This window comes from Lissotriton vulgaris, chromosome 3_1 (genome assembly GCF_964263255.1).
Source record: "Lissotriton vulgaris chromosome 3_1, aLisVul1.2, whole genome shotgun sequence".
NCBI classification, from domain to species: domain Eukaryota; kingdom Metazoa; phylum Chordata; class Amphibia; order Caudata; family Salamandridae; genus Lissotriton; species Lissotriton vulgaris.
The window spans coordinates 922,547,923-922,569,469 of NC_141689.1; the positions used below are offsets into that span (position 1 = coordinate 922,547,923).

Sequence of the window (21,547 nt, forward strand, 5' to 3'; positions counted from 1 at the left end):
ACGAGTGCTGGTCAACCGGGCTCTCTCTGAATCAATTTCCATTGAAAGGGGTACGAGGCAAGGCTGCCCTCTCTCACTGTTCCTGTTCGCCCTGGCGATGGCGCCCTGGTCATGCATTATGCTGTTGAATTATCATATTCAAGGCTGGAGATGGCCAAACTCTGTGGAAGACAAAATCGCTTTACACGCAGATGATGTCTTGTTTTTTTTTGCCGAACTGGCCCAGTCCAGGCCCCACTGCCTCGGGGCATTGCACCTCTTTGGAAATTAAAGTCCAGCAAATTTGTCCTGGTCCCTTTCCACTTTTCAAGGGACTGCTTTGACTGGCAATCCACAATACCGCTCAGAAGGCAGTCAATGAAGTATCTGGGAATCTGGGTGGCCCTGCTCCCTAATATCACCTGGTCCCTCAACGTCACCCCGCTGGTGAAGAGAGCCTGAGAAGACCTCCACAGAAGGCAGTCACTACCGCTTAATCCCCTGGGAAGGGTCGCCTTATTTAAATGATACTGCCCAGGTTCCTTTAAATGATTCAAAACACCCCATTTCGCTTTCCACGGACCTGGTTTAAAGAGCTCGACAGTCTGACCACAAATTCCTTTGGGGCGGGCGGAGACTTTGCATGGCCCGGTCCCAATGCCGGATTCCAACCTTCAATGGAGGTATGGGCTTTACCAATCTATACCTATACTACCTGGCAACCCGCCTACTCATGCTGCATGACTGGTTTAACGATGGCTGGTCAGATCCAGCATTCAAGGTGGAGCTGGACTACCTGGGCCTGCCCAAGATCCAGGCGATGATGTACGGGGCACCAATCCCCAAAACTTTACCAACTGTAACACAAGCGGATCTCTTGGCCTGGCTCTCCTCCCTGCGCCATACCCAACAGATGAATAAATTGGCAAGTGGCCTGGCTTCGGTAGGTTGGCAGACTGAAGGGATTCCGGACATGGGACCTCATTGGCTTCTCACAGCTTGGGGATATTTTTACAGGAGGCCATAAGCACTCTTTCCAAGACCTGCAAACTCGTTATTCCCTCCACCCCTCACAATTCTATAGATATCTGCAGCTATGTCATTCCCTCCACAGGCACGTACCAAATGGCGCATCGCTCCCAGAGTATAGACCCCCTGAGGCAAAAACTATGACAGGTAACCTGGGGAAAGGGGGTGTCTCTCGTATTTATCGCTCCGTAACCAATAACACTCCAAACACACTAGACCAGTTAAAAAACCAGTGGGAGCAATGGAAAGGACCTCTTGAAGAGGAGGACTGGAGAGATGCATTGATGGCATCAAAACTGTCACCACCTCAGCCAGACTCAGTCTAGTCCAACTATACTATTTACACGCTGCCTACCTAAGGCCCAATCGCCTCTACACTGCAGGTTTGAAATCCACCACATCATGCGCCCACTGCGATCACGACCAAGCAGACTTCTTTCACATGGTATGGGCTTGTCCTGTCATTGCACAGTATTGGGATTCCATAGAAAAGGAGCTTGTGGAGGCCCTGGGCTGGGTGGTCCCACACAACCCATTAAAAATACTCCTGGGAATTACAGATGGATTGGATGGATCCCAAACTGACAAACAAGTCATTACTACTGCCATAAAGGTGGTCAAGCGAGATATTGCTGCTAATTGGACAAACCCTATTTCTCCTGGCACAGCGAAATGGTGCAGAGGAGTAGACTGGTGCGCTACACTGCAGAAACCGATGTTTGACTCCAGCGGATGTCCAACTAAGCAACATAAGGTTTGGGGCAAATGGCTGGGGCAGATAGAATGAATGCATCTCACTCTAGGAACTGTGTGCACTGCCTGGGATTTGTGGGGTCATGTATTGCAATTTATCCCCCCCGTATATGTAATATGGAGATGTCTTATTACTGCTGTAATATCCAACACTTGATTACTGCTGGTACTTTCTTGATCCAAAAACAATGAAATTGATTATCAAAAAAATGTAAATAAAATAAATAAATGCATTTACAAATTTACAAATGTATTGCAACACAATGTATGATAATACATGCTTTTTTATAATATCAAGATTTTTTTAATTTAAATTAAGAAACGTAATGGTAGAGTAAGTTATGCAATTCATGTACGTTAGTGGTGCATTTTCTCATGACTATTCACAAAACTTTAGGAATGCACTTGCAAGACTTTGGAAATAAAGAACTTTTCACCCTTAAGATAATCTTATGTTTTTTCTTCAGTTTAGTAAATATTTTCTTAGGTTTCTAAATTTAAATCCATTTTATTGATTATTCCAATTCTTTAGATATTTAATTTGTTTTCTTACATTTTTATTGCAATGTCTGGAATTTGCACTTAGATTATGTGAATGTATTGATTCTGACTCAGAATAGTAAATCTGATTTCACCACAGTGTGCACTTTACCCAATGTTTGTCCAAATGGAATTAGAATTGTGAATCGGAATATGCAGTTTCCCTAATTTATGTTAGGCTGAAGTTAAAATAGTAAATCTGATCCCCCCACATATGCGCTTTTCACAATGTTAGTTGCACTGGCAAAGCCAACCCCACCCTGACCTGCCAATGCATGCAGTTTCTCCAATGTTTATCGGACTGGAGATACATTTTGTTAGTACACACAAATAACAAATTTCCCCCATGGTCAAATCTTAGTTTCCTTTATGGCATTGCTCTCAACAATTCTACAAATAGCCTTCAATTTAGTCCAGGGACACCAGTGTGTTTTCTCTCATTAATTATATTTTATTGCTTTTTTTGGAGATAAGTTTATCAAAGTGTTATTAAAACAATTTTTTCTTTTTTTTGAATCTTTTTTGAGGTTAAACATCAATTCATCAACATAGATATTAATACAATTCATATAAATAAGTGCAAAGATTAATACTGCAATTGTAACAGTCTATACAGTGTATACTCTGTGATTTTAGCAAATTAAATAAAAAACTAACAATTACCCTATCTCACACACCAACTTTCATACACACCACTCATTCATCCAGTGTCCCAGTCATACACGTTCTAAAACAATTTCTAAGGCTGAGGTAACCCAGATCGTCAGTGTTTTTGTTACACGCCAGGTCTACGCGCGTTTCGGTGGGTTCATACCACCTTCCTCAGGACCAGCTTAGAAAAAGTTTTACTCATCCCTCATGTCGTGTGTGCAGGGTATCTGAAATTAGAAGACACACTGTCATGTACCTGTAACCAAATCAAGCTGAAGGACATATCTCTAATCATGTAATTTCTTATCATCTAGACATTGACGTGAAAACATATAGTTACACCATGGAAAAATGGCACCATATCCATGAATAGGTCATTTGTTCTGGGGCTTGGACTTTAGTACTTCATAGCAATGGAATCCTGGACTCACCATTTACTCAGTCTCAGGTTACAAGCTTACAATTAGACAATTGATTTTTAAGCTCTATAACAGTTATTACACCTAACGTGTTAGATCTTAGAATGTTCATTATTCCATATGTTCTAGTTCGTAGCCTCACCTTCCACTAGATGAGAGCCAGGTTCTGTCTGGACTGTTCAGTTGTTATCATTAGCTATCTCTGTTCAGAGTGCTACAACGACACCTAAATAGACAATATATATATATATGTGTGTCACGGACCTGTATTTTAAGTCTTCCTATTTAACAAAGACTGACATATGTACAAGGGAGGGTATTTCTTACCACTATATTCTCGTAACCGAACATGGATGGAACTGCTTCTTATCGTTTATTTATTTGTCAAAGTCTTCTTCATGATTATTCTAAATGAGACAATTCATATAATTATAATTGTATCACTCGTTTTTTAATTAATTGGGTCCTATAGACCAACCTTATAAGATTCTTACCTCAGCTATCTTCTTGCAGTTCGTTATTTGGGGGCCTATTTTTTCCTTTGAGTGCAGGGGAAGCACAGGTCGAGGTACTTGTGTTCTTAAAATTCTTTTAATATATTTGTCCTGGAAAGTAATAGGGAATGGTTGGTTTCTTATTTTACATGCATTATGTTAAATGGAAAGTCTCTTCAATTCAAATGACCCACCTTTAGACAACTTTAGACAGGAATAGCTTTAAGTTCCCTTCTTCCTCCGCTTCGTCTATATACCGGTCTGGCCCTTTCTTCTTTGCATCCCTTTCTTGCCAGGTGCCGTTTTCTAGATCGAAGAGGTGTATTTATCATCATTATTTTCTTTCTGGTTCTAATGTATGAAGCTATTCTTTTACTTTTGCTGTCGCCCTTTCTTTCAAGCCTGTCACTGCTTTATCCTTACATCTTTATAAGTGAAAACGAATTACCTTATTGTTATTTATACATTTCCAGCATTTCCAAACATGATATCATGTGCATACTATCTCTTTTTGAGGAAACCGTTCACATATTCACAATGAGTGATACCCAGACACTTTGTTTATATAGGCTCAATAGTATCGACGTTACAATAAATGCGTGTCATTTTGGTTATTTTGACCGCACAAATACTCATTAGTGTGTTAACGATGTTGCATTTTTAACTCCCTTCTAAATTTTGGGTTTAGTATTTACATATACCCAATTCAAATAGATCATTCGAAAATTATTTGATGTTACGATGCCGAAGTGCCGATTAGCAGTTAGCACACACGATTAAGCTTCATACCTGGTAATAGCGCGTTCTTCCGCATATACGGTACCCCCGCTTTTTCTCCCCTCACGAGGCTGACGTGGTTACTGAGGGATAAGATTTAGGCTTTTAAATAGTGCCCAATACTTCCCGCCATGGATGTGTATGCGGTCCGTTGTGCCGGAAAATAATTGTTTCTACTTCCGGTCAAATCGTGAGCGCCATGTTTTAATGGTCACTGATCCTGTTTCTCCGCCCGTTTTTGCATGCATTACAGAATTGTTTTGCACGAGTGTAAATATATAATTTAACATTCTTAGCTTTAATTCAAAGTTGTTAGTATATGGGGTTTCATTGCGGCATTTGATGCCAAATAGCAGACTAATGTAACACTGTTATATTTTGCTTTTCAGCATCTATCGGCGCCATCATAGATTGGGGATATATATAAGGTGTGCGATTTTATTTGGCATCGTAGAGTATGCCAACTTTAATGTGTCCTCTCCACACTAGTTGTTCTTACAACAATAAAAATATCTAATGTTTTTAATTTTAAAGTTCCATTTGAATAGTGACTTTTTTTATTTACCTTGTTGAACTCAACAGTTCCATTGAGGGAAAATAATTAGATCTCAACAGTAGTTATTTTGTTGATTATCAATATTAAGAACCCCCATCAGGTACCTTATTATTACAGCCGATCTACAGGTCCTACGAGTATCACACTGAGTATAGACTGATTTAGTGGCTCCAGATGTGTGGATTTCCTTGTGGGAGTGCCTTCTAGGAATGCCTCTAAAAGATATTAGTTGTATGCCCTGATTCTAAGCTATTGTTTCAGACACCCTATGATGAATTCATTGTGTCATATCAATGGAACGTTCCGGTGTATGCCACTTAAGACAGATGGAAGCCTACAATATTCGTACAGCCTAATTTTCTAATGCAACTGCACAACCTAGCTCCACTTTAAATGTGTAAATATATGCATAACTCGCCTGTCTGCCAAAAACCATTAACACACATTTAAGTAATGCTTCTTGGAATGCACTCTCTCCATAGCCACATTCATGCAAACTGAAAAGTAACCGAATGCATTGACCTTTCACCTGCTCCAAAACACTGTGCAGTATTCACTGTGCACCAGAAACAAGGACATGCCTCTCATAACTATATTAATGCCAATGACCTTAAGGGCTTTGTTTGGGTATAGCATGTCTTCTTGCTAAATCTGCCCATCGCAACACATTCTTACAAAGAATTCGAACACTGCCAGGTACCTGGTAGAGGGATCTAGCCAAGTAATAAAATACAATCCGTACATAGTTGAGAAGAAACCAGGGAGATGGGCTCATTGTCTGAATGTAAATAATTCAATTGATTTATTTATTAATTGATGAATTTTGATGTGTAAAACAAACAAACAAACCCCAACCTTTAGATACTCCAGTACCAGTGCTGAAATTAGAAAATATTTGCTCCTGGAGTCCATAAATTGGGGGTCAAGATTTGGCAGAGAAAAGAGTGTAAGGTGCGACAGTTCAAAAGTAGAGTCAGTCAACGTACACATTTTTTTAAAACCCTCAAAGAAATTGCATTCTAGCCTACTTAATTGGTCATGAAGAGGCTCTTCCTCCTTGCGAGAATGTATAAAGCTGAGATTGGGAGTGATCCTGATGCATTTTGGGTGCCTTTTTAAAGTTTGCACTTGGTTACCATCAGATCCGAATCAATGGTAATTCCATTTCCTAAATGGACATTTAGCGACTAGTTTCAATTAGGAAAAACTGTTACCGAATCACTAGAGGAAATCCCTATTTGCGATTTTCTATTTTGTGAATCGCAGAATGCGAATTCTACTGAGTACGTATCGCATTTTGTGGTGCAGCAAATTGCTTTCAGACATGCTGAAATGCTATTTTGCATTTCTTAACAACCCGAAATAGCAATGCGGTGTGCTAAGAAATTGAACATTTTTTCATACACAAGAGCTTTGGTGCCTGCAGCCTGTCTCTGGTCACATTACTAGGTGTAGTTGGTAGATGGGCTTTGTGTGTTCCTCCAAGACAGCCGAACACAATTGGTGCTTAGATGTGGCTGGATGGGCCATCACTGGCAGAATGGGAGGGAGGAGCTGGGCACATCCCCACTTACAGTTGAATAGGCTGTGTCCTGTCTTCACACACAAGGCCTATCAACCCTGCATTGTCACTTCAGCCAACTTGGAGCCAGGGCAGGGGGAGTAGGGATTCCATGCACTTCAAAGACAATGTCTAGAAGCTCCTTTAACCTTCCAGAACCAGGCCACCAGGGTGTAAAAGAAGTACTGCAGACAACACCACTTTAGTACACTGCTGGACCTGTGGATACTTTTCCAGGAAAGACTGCTGTGCTGTTGAAGGACTGCCTCTCTGCTGGACTGCATTCTGCTGGACTCCTGCTTTGCTGTGCTGACCTGCTGCCTGCTGCCCTCATGCCTCAGTGAGAGGACTGGACCTGCATCTCTTGAACACCGAACTTTATTGCACAGGTTCTGCTGGTTATGCAGAACTGTGTGTTAGGACAACAGAATGTCAGAGTGTAGGGACTGAGGCCCTCATTTACATGAGGCATGAGCTGCAGAAGCGTCACTTTTTTTGACGCTCCCATGGTGCAGTCCTTGCAATCATTTCTTTGAGGTGATGCAAAGCCACCCTGTGTGACATTGCATGGTCTCAGAGGTATGGAATAGGGCAATGCTGTGCAAATCGCTGACTTGCCTTACTCTACGTAATGGAGGCGTTCTGTGGGTGTTGCTGTGGGTATTCCCACTCAACACTGATTGATTTTCGGCACTGCCTCAGATTTGCAACCTCACGTAAATCTGGGGCAGTACCTCCCCGGAGCAGTTGGTATTCTTCTTTCCACATGTGCTGCATTCTGCAGCACCCTTAGAAAAAGGAAAACACCTCTCATGATTGTTTTTGTGGAGCGAAGTTGCCCTTCCTCCATTAAAAAAATCATGCCAACAACACAGGTACCCTTGCGCTATGGTACAAGGATGCCTGCATTGGAACTCAGCTGCAAATTTTGCATCAGCTAAAAGTACAGAAACGCCCATATCTTGTAAATATGGTGCATTCCTGCCCTTTTGAATTGGCATAGGGCAGTACAACAAAGTGACTTGTGGCACTGCCCTGTACCAATTCTTTGTAAATGAGGCCCCAGTATCTCTATGGCATCAGTACCAGTCTGTCCAATCCTGGCTGGCTCATAGTGCCTCACCTGAACCCCTAAACTTTCCAGAGTGATTTCAGTATCCTTGAACATGACTCTCTAGTCTCCAAAGGAACCCTGGAAACAGATCTTCCCCTTTTGTAACTCATTCACTCATGCATGCCCATAGTATACATAAGAAAGACAAGAAGGAAGACAGTACATTTATTGAAACTATAGTAGTCTGTTATGAATCAAATGTGCTGCAATCATTAGGCTGATGATGCAACTAAGCAAAGTAATTAGCATTACTAACAAACTGTATAGGACAAACATTCCAACCTTGGCAAATTATATATCAGTCTACATCTATCCTTGCTTTGTGAGCACAGGAATATATCTGTGATCTCTGAGATCGGCCTAGGACCTCATGTCTATGTGTATGCAGTTAGGTGGTCCGCAACATGATTGTAAACTTTGTTTATGCAGGGTTGAATGCCAGGCCCTGCTGTCATCCCAGAAGAGTTGACTGTGCAGGAGTTCTCCTCTCTTGCCCCCAAGGGAACGGGGTACACATAATGTGATAACAACTATTGTGCTGGAGATGCAGCTGTGGACCGCGTTATGTCTAGATGTTAGGAAATGTTGCTGAATGAGCAAAGAAAACAGTACATTATGCTATTGTTATTATTACCAGCAACCTTGTACAAAATGTGTAGATGAAATCCCAGGAAGAGTTCCTGAATAACAAACAGCATGTACAGTGTATTTCTCAAAACAATGTCTCAAAAACAGATGTGTTATATGTGGCTATGCAAAGCGTTCAGAGGTAAATTGAAATGCAAAACTAAGGGATGAACCAAAGTGGGTCCTGAAGGGAAATCACTACAACTCTAAGGGCTAGTTGCTGGCCTCCCTCCTGACTGAATCCTCAGGGACATAACAGGCATCCAAACAACCTTACACCTGCCCCTGCACCTGCACTCTGCCATCTGTGACTGTACCCTGCCAAGTTGTGCCACTCCAGTCCTGGACCCTTGGAAGTGGTCTTTTCCAGCCTTGGGGGATCCAGTGTCCAGCCTTGGGGGATCCAGTGGAAACCATGCATTTCCTCCACTGTGCAGGGCATCACAGAGCAGAACTGACACATCACTGCCACTGTGTAAATTGGATCCATCACAAATTGCTGTTGCAGCCTGCATCGCCTTCTGAACTACTGCTGCTCGATGCATCCTCAGCACTGTCCCTCGCATCTCTCATTAACGGCAGCCTCAACAATGACGCTAGACTCCGCATCAGAGATTCGCAGCTCCTCAGAACAGACTCGTTGCCCGACTTCATGGCACATTTGTGACTCCAGACTTCATATCCCAAGCCCTTGTCAAAGGGATCTCAAATGTCGATGCAGACAGGACCTCACACTGCTGCATCTCAGAATCAACACATCGCTTTGGCTGGGTGACTCATCAGTGACGCAGATTAGTGCAACATTTCACAAACCAGGATTTAAGGTACCATGTTCAGCAGGCCTGACTAGGGACCTGTAGCTGGCATGCACTCCATCATGTCCATTCTGAACTTAAGACTTCGTCCCAGTCTGGCTTGGCCAGATATCCATAGTTGCCGCTTTTTGCTTTTAGCTCTATCTTTAAGTAAAACTATAAAATTCGAAAGTCCGGTTCTACTAAATGCCTTTTTGTCTTTTTGGTCTTGTTTTATTTTTTAAATTAAACTTTTATCTGTCTAAAGTGGTGTGGGTTTTTTTGTGTGGTGTTTTCACAGTTTTACTGTTTGAAGTATTGCAAAAATACTTTACACATTGCCTCTAAGTTAAGCCTGACTGCTCTGTGCCAAGCTACCAAGGAGTGAACACAGGTTAATTTAGGATTTGCCTGTGTACTAACCAGAAAAGTACTATGGTTTCTATCTATAAACATACGACAGCCTGTGTTAATACACTTAAGATTATTAACCATACAAAAATCTTAAGATCAAATAATTAATGATACTTTGATAATTGCAAGGTAAAACTAAGATAATAATTAATTTGCTCATTCTACTAAAAGAACAAGCATTTGCAATGCAATAGGTCTCCCAGCATTAAAGTTTGAGTTATTGGCATTGTATATGACAATGTGTTGCATTACATTTTTAGCAAAGTCTGTATTGGTGTATAAAGATGATTTGCAAGATGATAGCTGTTGCAAAATATTAAGCAATTTTGGCAATAAATATTTTTTTATAATAATATTGTAAGTTACTGTTGTACTTATAAGCATTTTGGTAGCACATAGTGATATTGTGGTGCCCCTGAGAGAGATAGAGGGAGGGCGAGAGAGAGATAGAGGGAGGGTGAGAGAGAGATAGAGGGAGGGCAAGAGAGAGATAGAGGGAGGGCGAGAGAGAGATAGAGGGAGAGCGAGAGAGAGATAGAGGGAGGGCGAGAGAGAGATAGAGGGTGTGGGCGAGAGAGAGATAGAGGGTGTGGGCGAGAGAGAGATAGAGGGTGTGGGCGAGAGAGAGATAGAGGGTGTGGGCGAGGGGTGGAGTGTGGGGCGAGGGGTGGAGTGTGGGGCGAGGGATGGAGTGTGGGGCGAGATTGTCTGTGAGATCATGGGGAGAGCTGTGATGTCATACACATGTCTCAGTGAGGGGGAGAGCTGTGATGTCATACACATGTCTCAGTGAGCAAAGAGTCGGCGGTGACGCCTGGTATCAGGGAGTGTGCCTGGAAACCATCCCTTTGTGTAGATTTCCATGCAAACTCCGAATGGATTCTGTGAACCTGCAAACATATTCAGCTCGCCCAATTCGTCGTCATGAATCTGAGTCACGGAATTATGCAGTTTATGTTCTTCTTATGCCTTGGGTAGTTGTTCTGAATTATGTAGTCAGGGCCAACCTCCTCACACAAACCATTCTATTGTGAACACACACCTACATCTAGTGACTGTGTCAGTCCTGCTTTAATTAAGATTACACAAAAGATGGACCATTGGCCTCAGACGTCCTAACAGCACCAGAGAGTCACGTTTTCTAGACAAACATGTCACTCTGCCAAGTAAAGCGCGAGATAGTCCGACCCGTGGCAGCCTCCCCGCATGCAGCAGAAAGCATAGAGTGGCTGAAACCGGATTCAGCAGCGTGAAGGGAACCGCGGAGCCTAAACATTAAACTCTATTACCTGTAAAAGAGAGAATAACCGGATAACCCTTTCGCCTGGCACGAGGACAAACGCATTTCAGACTTGGGTTAATTCGCTTGCACTTTCTCAGATACTATGCTGGCCTTGTGCCTCCTCACGCGGAAAGCTTGGAGATGTTAAAATTGAGCGGTGCACTTCTTGATTACACAGTTCACAACAATCACGGCATTGTCAATTACTAAATTGTGTTGCTCCTCTGATTTCAAGTCACAGTCCTGGTGCATGCTGTCATGTCTGCATGTCACACTGGCATGTGTACTCTGGTAATGGCAATGTTATCTGCAGTGGCGGCTGGTGACATATGAAAGTGGTGGGGCGGAAACTGATAATCAAACTGCACCGTAGCGAGCGAGCGTAGCGTGCGAGCCCGAACCCCCTAGGGAGGGTTTTTTTCCAAAATTTTGAAAAAATAGTGGAAAAATTGTGCATTTTCAAGCAAATTTGAGAAAGCAGGAAGGTTAATAAAGCAATTGTGAAAGTGCAGGTATTACATTATTAAAGAGCTGTCATATAACATAGGTAGCCGCTTATTCAGTATAACCACAGAGCTTCATAACAGATTTCATCAGGTACATGTTCTTTGCAGCAGGCACATTAACCTTCTGTGCTACATTTCCATGAGTCAAAACTTCCATTAGACAAAACTCTGATCTCTCTCTAGGAAAAACATTAACAATATCCTTGGTGCCTTCTCCCTCCGCCCCTTCAGACCTTACGTGTACTTGTACCACAGGATAAAAGGTCCCTTCACAGGGTGAGGAGTAGGAGCTATTATCACACAGTGAGTGTGCAAACAAGTTCTCAAAGCTTCCAGGTGCTAGCCTGAGGTCACCATGTGTCTAATAAAACGACAGCCCAGGAGTGCCAAGGGCCGGGCAGGGGATCAAAGAGCAAGTTAGGGATGAGTAGCAGCTGTCTCCCGTGGCGATACGAATGGTGTGCTTTTATTGTACATGTTGTCTATTATTGATGCAATTTTATAAAGCGCCTGCACTGCACGAAAGCGTTAGAGAGCTTTACTAAGGAAGCAGCGAGTCACATACATGGAAGTCATGAAACCCAACAGATGCACCACGTCAGCCTGTCTGCGCACAGGAAGATTATGAACGTATACCGAGGGAGCCCTGGCATGGGAATGTTATAAACATATCCTCGGGGACCCAGGCATGGGAATATTGCAAAACCCTCTCGAGGGTGCCTTGGCGTGGGAATGTTTTGAAGGAGTCCTGATGGAGGCCTGGCATGGGAGTATTATAAAAAATGTCCTGCGGGAGCACTGGCTTAGGAATGTTACAAACCCTTCCCGAGGGAACCCTGGCGCAGGATTATAACCACAGCCTGAGGAGTCCCCGACACACATGATGGTCTACTGACATGAGTTGACTTTTCACCACTACAAAACTTCGTATTTACTGTAAGGAGGACTAGTGTCAATATTGGATGTAAATGAAAAAGTGGCGAAAACAGGTATTGTTGAGGAAGCAGTGGCAGTTTACAGAACAGGTTATTTCTTGGCCTTAGTGCAGCACTAATCCATCCTTCGCCCCCATGTGCCCTTTACAATAATCACTGCAAGCACTGACCCCAAAATGTCCCACTGTCACAGCCATGTTGGAAATGGCGCTTTCCCAGCCCGACCAGCCTTTCAGGGGCTGTCCGAGCTCTGGATGCTTTTCAAAGGCAATAACCTGAAAATAAATCGCCCAGAATATATTGGGTCTGCCGTAAGAGAGGAGCCGTCAGGTCCGAGTAGCCCTGCTCTATCCAGCCCACACAGCCAAAGGTCAGATGGCCCAAAACAGGAAATGCAACATACTCCACGCGAAGACAGTGTTAACTGTGTGTGTACAGTATAATAGCCTCTGAGCTCGGCATCCTGATATGAAATGTAACAAGTAATATATAAAAATACATAAGAACGGTTACTTACATTAATTTGCAAATGCAAGATGATAATAAAGTTACGAGTCGACCAATTAGAATGACGCTCGCATCAATGATGAGGGTGAGTGCGTGCGAGACAGCACAGACAGACTCGGAGCATAGGAAATTGCAATGCTGACGTGACGTTCAACACATTCACAGTGGGTGGAAATAATTCACTTTGAAGGGGGGGCGCGCAATGCCAATGCTGCACTAGTATATTATTACAGCAGTGTCGGATTGGTCAACACTTACGCAGTAACTTGTATGTCAGTCCAGCAAACAAAGCAGGTCCAAGCAGGGGGTCCTAGGCTGCACATACAACACGACTCAAACACTGGTCACAACGAGGTCGGAGAAGATCAGTAGGCACCAGTGTCACGCGCACTGTGAATGGTGGTTCTAGCTAACAGCTGTGCACTGTGAGCACTGTGGGTATGTAGGCTTGGCAAAGGGCCTAGTCGAGAGCCAGCATTTGGATCTCAATCCATTAACGAACGTCAGTGATGTCCATTTGAGAGTCCAAATGGCTAAATCCGAGACTGTGGCTTCCAACCAAGCACGATGTCATTGAGATATCATCAATACTGTGTCTGTGAGTTCATGAGCAGCGCCGGGGCATGAATTATGTTGTGGTCAGCTTACCATAACTAGGGATTGCCAGCGAGTTTTAGACTTTACATTGTAGCTATAACTAAGACACTGAAAGTGTAGTTTTTAAAAGTAATATAGAGGAATTCGTAAGAAAACATTTGAGATTATAAATTAACGTTGATGGGAGGTTAATAGTACACAGAACACAAATCAACAAATGACAGGAAATGCACCAATTAAAGTAGTATGTTCACCGTAAGTTCCGCCAAAGCCATACCATCTTTATAACATCATCCATTATTTTTAACATACAATATTACGTTGTCTCAACGGCACCATCAGTAAAATTATGATAGTTTTATAAATACACTCAAACCTCGAACATGAAACGCCAAACTGAACTCTTGCAGTGTTATATAATGCTTACTGAATAACCTAAGAGAAAACCTTTTTATATAGTGCTAAATATTGTGCTTCTGCTGTTTCTAAGTGCTGCTATACATAACAGATGATAGTCACTGCCGGGCAATTCATGCTGCGCAGTTTTCCCACCTCAGAATGATGTCGACTCGAGTCTGCCTTGTTGGGATCAGATTCATGAGGGGTGTTAAGAACATCAATGTTCTACCTTAAGACTGACTCTCTCTCTACTCTCCCACACACTAGAACTCAATCTCGGCTCGGACCTCGACTTCACTATACTTCTAGAAAGTTCGTTCTACTTTCAGTTTCACACTTACTACTCACTCAGTCTCTTGGTGTTGACGGTGGCACTGGCAGCACTGGTGTGCTACGTGCGTGCTGTGACGTCCTGCCTGTCCAAGAGCGTAGGGAAATGGCCAATCACCGACTACATGGCTGGATATAGCCATATGTGATTGGCCATTACTGTGCGAGCAGCCAACACCTAATCACGGCACCATCCTGCTGCAGCAGCCAATCCTGGCGCAGCGTGAACAGTGCCACTGCGCCAGGATTGGCCCACGAGCAGGCTCCTATCTGCCCTAGATGTGACCGGGGCCCCGGGTCCCTGTCTATGTATCGGAGTGCTAGGGGAGAGGGGGGAGGGAAGGTCTACACTTATGAGCATGCGCGAGCCAGTCAAAAAATGTAGTACTCCGGGATTTAGCATGCGTAGTCAGCACCCCGCTGCCTGTCTGTGTGCGCTGCCTGCCTGCCACTCTGCCGCTGCCCCGCCCCCCACCGCCCACTTCATTATAGATGCCCGATTCGGTTGGGCTTTTCCTGGGACAGGTAGCGCGCAGTGCGCTCGGGTCAGATTACATTTCTTTAAATCACACATTTATTTTTTAAAAGTCATTCTTCATTGCCACTGCCAGTGCGGTCGTCCATGGCTAGTGGGGCAACGCCCCAACGCCCCCAATGGACGCACCGCCACTGGTTATCTGCCCGATCAGCCTGTGCCCGACATCAAACTACCCGTTTGCCTTTGCATCCTACTTTATTTTTATTTTATTTTAATAGTTTTTTTTAATATAGCGCAAACATGACCCTTGCCGGTATCGGAGCACTTTACAAATATACAGATAGCAGAGCAATATTAACAATAATAATCTATTCATAGCATGTTAATCCTTGCAACTGCAAGAAAGTGATGCATAATTTTCTGCAGACTGCCCTTTCTATGGAGGGATACACCGCCAAACTACTACAAGGTGCTGAAAGGTGAATGTAGCAAGTTTACCTCCGTGCAGGCTTTGCACCAACGCGACTAGCAATGTACCAACTTTTCAGTCTTCTAAATCTTGTTATCAGTCATCATTTTCTTAATGCCCATTTTCATTTCTACCAAGAAAATAATCTCCCATAACTTTGTCCCAGGCAAGAGATCTTAGGGCATTCATTCGCCCAGACTATAAAATTGGATGAGCAAATTTTGGGTTTTTGTTGGGCACCTACATGGACTGACCAACTAATGACGACAAAGCACATCCACGCCGCTACCACCGAACACCCCTCTCCCCCAATGCGTCACACTTTCCCACCATTACATGCACGTGTTTAATGCTATGGAGTTGTAAACCAGCACTCAAGTGCGTGAGTACTGGGCCCGCTCCCTCCAGTCAAGGGACAGAAGGTCCTAATCCTATCAGCGTTACATGTGCTGATTAACATGTGAATGGCACAGAAGCCAATGGCTCAGACCTCCTGTCCTCTCTACCATAAGCTGTGCATGCAGGTCTCTGTCCTCACTTTGTATAGGCGCAAGAAAGCAAGCACAAGTCCGGAATACGAAGTTGATTCTAGCATAATTTAACTATTGTGGCATGCCATGATAACGTCTTAAGCTAGCTCTGGCGTTTGTCGAACATACTGCATTCTGGGGCGTGTAGTTTATTTTTAACATTGTAAGTATTTACAGAGATTACATTTGCTGTTGGCTAAACAATAAACTAGGGCTGGTCAAATATACTTGGCAACTATAACCAGGTGTGGCAGCAGACCAGACTTCGCCATTGGCCAGGCTTCTACTGTTACTGAAGTGACGCAAATAATAATTGCTGCACTTTTTTTCTTGTATGATTTTTGTGCAGTTTGCTCTCTGTCTGTTTTGAATCGTCATGTACCTACGGGCTGGCTTGGTCTGTTCTCATGCAGAGTTCCCAAAACAAACTTTGGAACAGCGCCCGTGAGCTAACATGAGCAAACGTTTTTGAGCTAGAGCCAAGCTACTAAAGCATGATGTGAGATTTTGAACAACGGCATGCTGTAAATAGATTCCTGACCCTGAAACACAGCAGAGCAACAGAAAAAGCGTGTTTCACTGCTTTAAATACGCTTTGATTAGGCAGTCGCTCTAACGTGCCAGAGGGTATGGACTGGTTGGGAACAAATTGTGTTTCATTACAAGGCTAATTCTCGTGATTTGCGTGTGAGCGGTTTGTTTTGTACATGTTCTTTCTGCTTAGCAAGCACTCGGGAGCCATAGCCCGGGCTTGTTGCTGAAGCGCCGCGCGCCTCTCTGCAGACTCCCCCTGCATTCCAGAGAGGCGAGTGCCGCGATCCGGTCTGCATGCAATGCTGTAGAGACAAGACCTGGCCGCGTGCACAATGTTATCCTATGGGGAAACGCTGCGCGCGGCCAGGTCTTGTCTCACTTCGGCGTTCTCAGACTGCTGAGACGCCGACTATAGTTCTCTGGCCAGAACGCGCTTTTAGCGGGTTACTAGCCGAGACCTAATAAAGCAACTGTCTTTCATCCTATCACCAAATGGTGCTCAAATGCCCTTTATACTGATCATATTCTTGCTTCTTAACAGCTTCAAGATACATTGCACACTTTCCACAATTCCACAATGATGAATAAAATGTAATAAGTCCATCATAGTTCACTTTCCTCTAAAATATACCTGCTCACAGTGTTCTCTGAAGCTCAGGGGCATATTACCAAAGGCCTTATCGCCGCTGTAGCAGGACTTTTTCCCGCTAAAGCGGCGATAATTTTATCGTCCAATTACCAAGCTGATTCAGAAAAGGGGGTGGTGATGGACAGAGTATCTGAATTAAGCAGAACACTCCTACCCAGTCAACAGATCAGGGCTTGATCCATCACCGTTTTTTAGCTCACTGCACCATCCCAGCTCAGAACCTGGCTACATGGAAATTAGTCTGTCCCTGGCAGAAAAAGGGGCCTGATCTGTTGACTGGGTAGGAGTGTTCTGCTTAATTCAGATACTCTGTCCATCACGACCCCCTTTTTTCTGAATCGTTTTGTCCACCATAAGCGCGGAAGGGTATGCTCAGATGTGAGTCACTTGCTCACTGCACCATCAGGATTCAAGCAAGCCGGGCCGAAGACGGCTGTAATGCCAGAAACCGGTCCCCGGAAGCTTGTTTCCTTTCCAGTAAAAGAATTGGCTTGGTAGTTTGGTCTGCCCTGTTCCCATGATGCACTGGGCCAGGGACGGACTAATTTGCATGTAGCCAGGTTCTGAGCTGGGATGGTGCAGTGAGCTAAAAAACGGTGATGGATCAAGCCCTGATCTGTTGACTGGTTAGGAGTGTTCTGCTTAATGCAGATACTCTGTCCATCACCACCCCCTTTTTCTAAATCGTTTTGTCCACCATAAGCGTGGAAGGGTATGCTCAGATGTGAGTCCCTTACTCACTGCACCATCAGGATTCAAGCAAGCCGGGCCGAAGACGGCTGTAATGCCAGAAACCGGTCCCCGGAAGCTGATTTCCTTTCTAGTAAAAGAATTGGCTTGGTAGTTTGGTCTGCCCTGTTCCCATGATGCACTGGGCCAGGGACGGACTAATTTGCATGTAGCCAGGTTCTGAGCTGGGATGGTGCAGTGAGCTAAAAAACGGTGATGGATCAAGCCCTGATCTGTTGACTGGGTAGGAGTGTTCTGCTTAATTCAGATACTCTGTCCATCACCACCCCCTTTTTCTGAATCGTTTTGTCCACCATAAGCGTGGAAGGGTATGCTCAGATGTGAGTCCCTTGCTCACTGCACCATCAGGATTCAAGCAAGCCGGGCCGAAGACGGCTGTAATGCCAGAAACCGGTCCCCGGAAACTTGTTTCCTCTCCAGTAAAAGAATTGGCTTGGTAGTTTGGTCTGCCCTGTTCCCATGATGCACTGGGCCAGGGACGGATTAATTTGCATGTAGCCAGGTTCTGAGCTGGGATGGTGCAGTGAGCTAAAAAACGGTGATGTATCAAGCCCTGATCTGTTGACTGGGTAGGAGTGTTCTGCTTAATTCAGATACTCTGTCCATCACCACCCCCTTTTTCTGAATCGTTTTGTCCACCATAAGCGTGGAAGGGTATGCTCAGATGTGAGTCCCTTGCTCACTGCACCATCAGGATTCAAGCAAGCCGGGCCGAAGACGGCTGTAATGCCAGAAACCGGTCCCCGGAAACTTGTTTCCTTTCTAGTAAAAGAATTGGCTTGGTAGTTTGGTCTGCCCTGTTCCCATGATGCACTGGGCCAGGGAGGGACTAATTTGCATGTAGCCAGGTTCTGAGCTGGGATGGTGCAGTGAGCTAAAAAACGGTGATGGATCAAGCCCTGATCTGTTGACTGGGTAGGAGTGTTCTGCTTAATTCAGATACTCTGTTTGCAAAAACAACAGGTGATGGACCGAATGAGGATCAATGTCACACATTCAACCCAGTCAAAAGATCTGGGTCCTAATCCATTGTTTTTAGTTTTGCACTCCACACCACCCTGGGTTAGACAATGGCGATATGCAAATCAGCTCTGACCCTGTGCCCCATGGGAACAGTCCAGTCCGAACTACAAAAGCCATGTCCTTCCCGGAACGGAATCAAGCATCCGAGGACCGGACCGGTTTCGAGGTAACACCTCTCATCAGCCCGGCTAGCTTGACTCCAGTGGTGTGGAGTGCCTGGGACCCACGTCTGGGCATCCCCAGTACACTTATAGTGAGTTTGCAAAAACAACAGGTGATGGACCGAATGAGGATCAATGTCACACATTCAACCCAGTCAAAAGATCTGGGTCCTAATCCATCGTTTTTTTGCACTCCACACCACCCTGAGTTAGACAATGGCGATATGCAAATCAGCTCTGACCCTGTGCCCCATGGGAACAGTCCAGTCCGAACTACAAAAGCCATGTCCTTCCCAGAACGGAATCAAGCATCCGAGGACCGGACCGGTTTCGAGGTAACACCTCTCATCAGCCCGGCTAGCTTGACTCCAGTGGTGTGGAGAGCCTGGGACCCACGTCTGGGCATCCCCAGTACACTTATAGCGAGTTTGCAAAAACAACAGGTGATGGACCGAATGAGGATCAATGTCACACATTCAACCCAGTCAAAAGATCTGGGTCCTAATCCATCGTTTTTTTGCACTCCACACCACCCTGGGTTAGACAATGGCGATATGCAAATCAGCTCTGACCCTGTGCCCCATGGGAACAGTCCAGTCCGAACTACAAAAGCCATGTCCTTCCCAGAACGGAATCAAGCATCCGAGGACCGGACCGGTTTCGAGGTAACACCTCTCATCAGCCCGGCTAGCTTGACTCCAGTGGTGTGGAGTGCCTGGGACCCACGTCTGGGCATCCCCAGTACACTTATAGCGAGTTTTCAAAAACAACAGGTGATGGACCGAATGAGGATCAATGTCACACATTCAACCCAGTCAAAAGATCTGGGTCCTAATCCATCGTTTTTTTGCACTCCACACCACCCTGGGTTAGACAATGGCGATATTCAAATCAGCTCTGACCCTGTGCCCCATGGGAACAGTCCAGTCCGAACTACAAAAGCCATGTCCTTCCCAGAACGGAATCAAGCATCCGAGGACCGGACCGGTTTCGAGGTAACACCTCTCATCAGCCCAGCTAGCTTGACTCCAGTGGTGTGGAGTGCCTGGGACCCACGTCTGGGCATCCCCAGTACACTTATAGCGAGTTTGCAAAAACAACAGGTGATGGACCGAATGAGGATCAATGTCACACATTCAACCCAGTCAAAAGATCTGGGTCCTAATCCATCGTTTTTTTGCACTCCACACCACCCTGGGTTAGACAATGGCGATATGCAAATCAGCTCTGACCCAGTGCCCCATGGGAACAGTCCAGTCCGAACTACAAAAGCCATGTCCTTCCCAGAACAGAATCAAGCATCCGAGGACCGGACCGGTTTCGAGGTAACACCTCTCATCAGCCCGGCTAGCTTGACTCCAGTGGTGTGGAGTGCCTGGGACCCACGTCTGGGCATCCCCAGTACACTTATAGCGAGTTTGCAAAAACAACAGGTGATAGACCGAATGAGGATCAATGTCACACATTCAACCCAGTCAAAAGATCTGGGTCCTAATCCATCGTTTTTTTGCACTCCACACCACCCTGGGTTAGACAATGGCGATATGCAAATCAGCTCTGACCCTGTGCCCCATGGGAACAGTCCAGTCCGAACTACAAAAGCCATGTCCTTCCCAGAACGGAATCAAGCATCCGAGGACCGGACCGGTTTCGAGGTAACACCTCTCATCAGCCCGGCTAGCTTGACTCCAGTGGTGTGGAGTGCCTGGGACCCACGTCTGGGCATCCCCAGTACACTTATAGCGAGTTTGCAAAAACAACAGGTGATGGACCGAATGAGGATCAATGTCACACATTCAACCCAGTCAAAAGATCTGGGTCCTAATCCATCGTTTTTTTGCACTCCACACCACCCTGGGTTAGACAAAGGCGATATGCAAATCAGCTCTGACCCTGTGCCCCATGGGAACAGTCCAGTCCGAACTACAAAAGCCATGTCCTTCCCAGAACGGAATCAAGCATCCGAGGACCGGACCGGTTTCGAGGTAACACCTCTCATCAGCCCGGCTAGCTTGACTCCAGTGGTGTGGAGTGCCTGGGACCCACGTCTGGGCATCCCCAGTACACTTATAGCGAGTTTGCAAAAACAACAGGTGATGGACCGAATGAGGATCAATGTCACACATTCAACCCAGTCAAAAGATCTGGGTCCTAATCCATCGTTTTTTTGCACTCCACACCACCCTGGGTTAGACAATGGCGATATGCAAATCAGCTCTGACCCTGTGCCCCATGGGAACAGTCCAGTCCGAACTACAAAAGCCATGTCCTTCCCAGAACGGAATCAAGCATCCGAGGACCGGACCGGTTTCGAGGTAACACCTCTCATCAGCCCGGCTAGCTTGACTCCAGTGGTGTGGAGTGCCTGGGACCCACGTCTGGGCATCCCCAGTACACTTATAGCTAGTTTGCAAAAACAACAGGTGATGGACCGAATGAGGATCAATGTCTCACATTCAACCCAGTCAAAAGAGCTGGGTCCTAATCCATCGTTTATTTGTACTCCACACCACCCTGGGTTAGACAATGGCGATATGCAAATCAGCTCTGACCCTGTGCCCCATGGGAACAGTCCAGTCCGAACTACAAAAGCCATGTCCTTCCCAGAACGGAATCAAGCATCCGAGGACCGGACCGGTTTCTAGGTAACACCTCTCATCAGCCTGGCTAGCTTGACTCCAGTGGTGTG

General features: G+C 45.1%; 1 protein-coding gene and 1 long non-coding RNA gene across 2 annotated transcripts in view; one reads left to right on the plus strand and one right to left on the minus strand.

Moving 5' to 3' along the window:
* The window catches only part of LOC147727217 (cytochrome P450 1A4-like), a 288,726-nt gene that overhangs the window by 97,049 nt on the left and 170,130 nt on the right, over positions 1-21,547 (plus strand). The window lies entirely within an intron of this gene.
* LOC147727218 (uncharacterized) lies at positions 3,020-4,743 on the minus strand. Its single transcript, XR_015309317.1, has 6 exons — positions 4,655-4,743; positions 4,060-4,171; positions 3,866-3,976; positions 3,699-3,778; positions 3,514-3,597; positions 3,020-3,179 (listed from the first exon to the last, which is right to left on the minus strand). It is a non-coding gene; the product is annotated as an uncharacterized LOC147727218 (long non-coding RNA).